Below are 5,858 nucleotides of genomic sequence, written 5' to 3'. Positions count from 1 at the left end.
TACGTAATATCAATAAAAATGTTAATTCAGACAACAAACGCAATACTTAAAATTTGTCCAATTCTTGGTTTTATTGGGACAACAAAAGGATGTTCATCAATTCATTATTTTCGTTCGTTGAGCCAATGTATTACGTTTATTGAATGGATGAACATTCATTATGTATACCATAATATCACTTTATTGGTATTACGAACTCTGTTCACTGAGTCAACGAACACTATTTATTGATATTACGAACTCTGTTCACTGAGTCAACGAACACTATTTATTGAAACAACAACGTCGTTAATTGACCGACGAAGACTATTCGTTGTGTCAATAACAGTGTTATTTCTCCTAACGTATTTCGTTTATTTCTACAATTATTTCCGTTTATTGTTACAACTAATTCCGTTTATTCATACAATAAATACGGTTTTTCTTACAAGCAATTCTATTCATTCTTACAGTCAGTTTCGTTCATTCCTACTATGAACGTATTTTATATTAATAATTACTGAATGCAATAGCCCAATGTATGATATTAATTGATTAATAATAATTTTTTAAATCCCCCTTTTTTGTCCTTAACCTAAAGGACTTTACACTGTGTGATTTTTCATATGATTTCACTTATACAGTGTACTGGAATAAGTGTTACACTCCCCCACCCCCTTATTAACTTATTTATTTTTAGCACATAAGCAAAACGCTCGGACAGGTCGATTTTTAAAATAATCATAGTATATTATAACATCAATGTTTCGAACTTTACACGATCCCTCTTCAGGTGACAGGCGCGGCGTAACTTTGATTTTTTTTAATGGGAAAGTACGTCATGTGACAGTTTATTTAAAAGCGTTTGAAATAGTGATTCCAAAAATGTATAACACTTTAATCCTTTTTGAGAGCGCAGGTGCAAAATTTCGATCGAATTCTTTTTAAACGCATTAATTTTTTTTGGAATTATGAGAAAACTAATAAGTAGTTTTGAAAAATTTAAACGCAGAATAAAATATTACATTATTACCGTGGGCAGAAAGTCCCTTAGAATAAACAAAAGTTTCTGTTGAATAGTATGCCTATTTGAAATTAAAAATCATACTAAATTTTCTCTTTTTCACCCCTGTGACTTATTAAAATAATCATTATAGAGGTTCTCAGGGACTTCAGACCCTTGAATATACTGTAATATTTTATTTTGCATTTAAATTTTCAAAAATAAGAATTAGTTTTCTCAGGATTCGAAAAAAATGAATACATTTAAAAAGAATTCGACCGAAATTTCACGATAATAGACACACAAAAACTTCCTTCTACTACGGACTACACTTGAAAACGAAATGCAATTATTATTTGGCACTTCGGTAACACAGAGAATCTAGGGGTATCACGATAAGGAAAAGCCGTTAACTTTCAAATGGTCAAGCAGAACATTTATTGTCTCAACAACTACGATTATTGTCACAATGAACGCATTGGTTGTGGGTATTAAATGCAGTAGTAGATTGATTAATGCATTCGTTGTCACAACAATCAATTTACATCTATTCAATAATCATATATTACTCTATATTAACAACATTTGTACATTGTTTTAATGAAATCTGTACGTTTTCACGATAAACCAAGGTAATTGCTTGTCATCTACGAAATCAAGAACGTGAGTTGCTGCCAGAATTAACAGTATTTATTAAATATACGAAACTAAGTTATTGGCTGAATAAATTAAGTGTTATTGATTAATGTACTCTAGTTATTCTCACAATTATTATTCAATCATTGTGACAATAAACAAATACATTCGTCAATGTCTAAAAGTTCGTTGAAACAACAAATTAAATTGTTGTGACAACGAAATACTATTCAGTAATCACTGTTTATCACTATTACGAACTAAATTTTTTTGAGTGTACTGTACAAACTACTTAAATTATGTTAAACGAACGTTTCTGGCTATTACCAGAGGCGTACGACGGGGAAAAGTGAATGGTTGACCCTTTCCAAATTCTACGCCACTGGCGAAATTGCTATTTTAGTTTAATCTTTGGATTCTCCAATACTTTCTGTGAAAATAATATACTCTTCATTCGTAACGATAAAGTCATTAGTTTTCGAGATCTTTGAAGCTAAAAATGAAACGACACGGTTATTTTGATTAATGTATTGTGTCGCTTCATTTTTAATTTCAAATATCTCGAAAACTAATCATTTTATCGTTACGAATTAACAGTATATTATTTACATAAAAAGTATTGCAAAATAAAAAAATTACACTAAAATAGTAATTTCATCTGTGGCGTATAATTTGGGAAGGGTCAACCAGCCATTATCCCCTGTCGTACGCCTCTGGTAGAAGCAGGAAACGTTTATTTATCTTAATTTAGTAGGGTGTACCGTACCTATACTTTCTGCCAAGTATGATAAAGATAGGCCAAATAGTTTTAAAGTACTGGGTACAAATATTTTTAAATTTTAATCATATGAATCATATGATAAATTAATCATAACTGTGCCGTTTCATATTTAACTTCAAATATCTCGAAAACGATTGACTTTATCGTTACCAATGAAAAGTATATTATTTACGTAGAAAAATTTTTGCAGAATCTAAAAATGGCACTAAAATAGTGATTCGTCCAGTGGCATAGAATTTGAGAAGGGTCAGCCATTCACCATCCCCTGTCGTACGCCTCTGGTAGTAGCCAGAAACGTTTGTTTATTCCAATTTAGTAGGGTGTCTAGAAATTGCACTTTCTGCCAAGTATGAAAAGGATATGTCGAACAGTTTTAAAATGCTGAGCAAAAATAATTTTTAAATATTTAAATAAAACACCCTGTAACTCAGTAAGGAACCACATTTTATTTAAGTGCTTTAGGTTAAATCTTCGTATTTTGTGCTAATGTTTCTCCAGTTACCACAGGGACAATTATTAATGAAACACCCTGTATAAAATCAAACTATGATTTTGTGCTAAGTTGCATCTCCTTCAGCTACAGGATACAAGATTATTTTTAATTGAAGCAGTTAAACTAATAAAAAAATTGAACTATTTGCAAAATGGTTAAGTGTTAAATTGTCAAAGACCTTTTAAAAAAAATTAAATTCAGTCATTAATAAAAATACTGGTTTCATATTTCTATCTAAGGTTACAAATGTTGAAAGTGGGGTGTTTGATGAAACACTAAATGTAGAGGTTGAAGTTTTAAATGATTTTAAATACGCTCCTATAACTTCGGTGGATGTATGTAGAACGGAGCTTTTCTATATACAAACATATGTTTACAGAGAGACGACACAACTTTTTGTTATAAAATTTTGAAAAACGTATCACATATTGTTTTTTAAATAAATAATCATGTATATTATATTTATATAATTAAAATAATCGCTTAAAAGTTTTGTTTTATTTTATAATATCAAGCTTACAACTAATATTTTATAATTTTGTTCTGAAGCTATTTCCTTTTGGCATTTTTGTAGTCAATTAATGTAAAATAAGCCACAATTTATCTAAAAAAAAAAAATGATTTTATTAACGTTCCGACGTCCACATCGCATGTCATTGTCAAATATTTTATAAAGTTATTATGTATATTTAAACGGTTTATGAAGTGCACATTTTGTTTAAATAAATGCATATATGTGCATATTTGACACAAATAAGATATGCATATACATGCATATTTGACACAAATAAATGGATATGCATGCATATTTGACAGAAATAGTAAGCATATTATATGCGCATATATCTTACTTTTCAGCCTGCATATTTGCCTGAATATTTGCCTGACTTTGTGAATCACCAACAATCTAGTAATTTTTATATAAAACTGTTTTGCTAATTGAGAGTCATTAATTTAAATATATTTTAAATAATTCATCAGAATGTCTTGTCAGAATGAAATATATTGTATTGAGTAAATTTAATGTAATCAAAAATGGTTTCTCCCAACTTAAGTTTAAAACCAATTTAAACTCATAGCTAATAATAATACTTGATTGTACTCAATCAGATTATAAAATGTAATAACGTTAAGGTAATTCATAATAAATAGGATAATATTTATTACACTGCGCGTCATAGAAAACGGGCACCCTAAAAAATAGGTCATTTTTGATGTCGCGTATCTCCTAAACCTGTTGTCCGATTTAAGTGATTGTTTGAATATGTTATAGCCCTATTTTTTGTCAATATCCCTGTAATAATATTTTTGCAAAACAGGTAAATTCTCATTGTATACTGGGTGTACGAATCAAACTGTGTTTTTTTCTCAAAGTTCGCAACACCCTGTGGAATATTTTAGCATTTATAAAATACTGAAATTAAAACCCGACTATAGGCTCAGGTTTTCTTAACATTCTGCTTTTTGATTCATTCGCTTATGTTGGATAATACAAAAGTTATGTACTTTAACAACTAGACATGCTCTTTATCAGTACAGGGTGTTTCTAAAGAAGTACGACAAACTTTAAAGGGTAATTATGCATGGAAACATAATGACCGGTTGCTTTATAAACATATGTCTGCAAATGGTTCGTTTCCGACATACAGGATGTTGAATATTTTCTTACAAACTGACGATTTATTTAATGCTCTAAAACCGGTTGAGATATGAAAATGAAATTTGGTGGGTTTTAAGAGGTAATTTTTGAACATTTTTTGACATACAATTAAGAATTTTTTATTCACCATTGGCGTGCATACGAATAATATTATCGGTCATATTACCCGTATGCGCTCCAATAGTGAATATAAAATTTTTAGTGGAATGTCAAAAAATGCCCAATAGCCATCTCTTAAAACCTACCAAATTTCATTTGAATATCTCAACCGGTTTTAAAGCAATAAATAAATAATTAGTTTGTAAGAAAAATTTAACATCCCGTATCTCGGAAACGAAGCTTTTGCGGATATATGATTATAAAGCAAACTGTTATTATTTTTAATGCAGAATTACCCCTTGAAGTTGGTCGAACATATTTAGTCTCTAAAACCCTTTAGACTTATAACACCCTGTACTGATGAAGAACATGGCTAGTTGTTAAAGTACATAACTTTTGTATTATCCAACATAAGTGAATGAATCAAAAATCATAATGTTAAGAAAACCTGAGGCTATAGTTTGGTTTTAATTTCAGTATTTTATAAATGCTACAATATTCCACAGGGTGTTGCGAACTTTGAGAAAAAAACACAGTTTGATTCGTACACCTGGTATACAATGAAAATTTACCTGTATAGCAAAAATATTATTAGAAGGATATTTACAAAGAATAGGGCTATAACATATTCAAAAAATCATTTAAATCGGACAACAGGTTTAGGAGATACGCGACATCAAAAATGACCCATTTTTTAGGGTGCCCGTTTTCTATGACGCGCAGTTTATTTTTATTTCTTGATTTTGTCTTAGAGTTCAGTTAGTTAAACAAAATTGATTCAGGTTCAAAGAGTGTTTTTTCCTAAACACAACAAATTCACTGACTAGATTTATTGGTTTCAACGTTTCTTTGTATATTATATATGTTTGATTGTATATTATATACCTTATAAATCTTAGGGATACTGTATAAAAAATGATACAAATGATACGTTATAAACAATGTGTTTTGGGAATGAACAGAAGGAAAAAATGGGTAAGATGTAGTGACAGAGAATTTGTAGAGAATGGGAGTGGAATAAAAGGAAATATTGGCACAGGACTGATAAAAATGGGAGGCTGTAAATGCGACAAAGACTAACGAAGAGTAGTAACGCCATTGATGATGCTGATAATACATAAAAGGACAGAATAGTTCAGGAAAATACATTGCAATATGGTAATGATTGTCATTTTAAAATTGTATCAGAGCATCACATTTTATATTT

Source organism: Diabrotica virgifera, chromosome 7 (assembly GCF_917563875.1).
Source record: "Diabrotica virgifera virgifera chromosome 7, PGI_DIABVI_V3a".
Taxonomy (NCBI): Eukaryota; Metazoa; Arthropoda; class Insecta; order Coleoptera; family Chrysomelidae; genus Diabrotica; species Diabrotica virgifera.
This window is presented reverse-complemented; position numbering follows the sequence as displayed.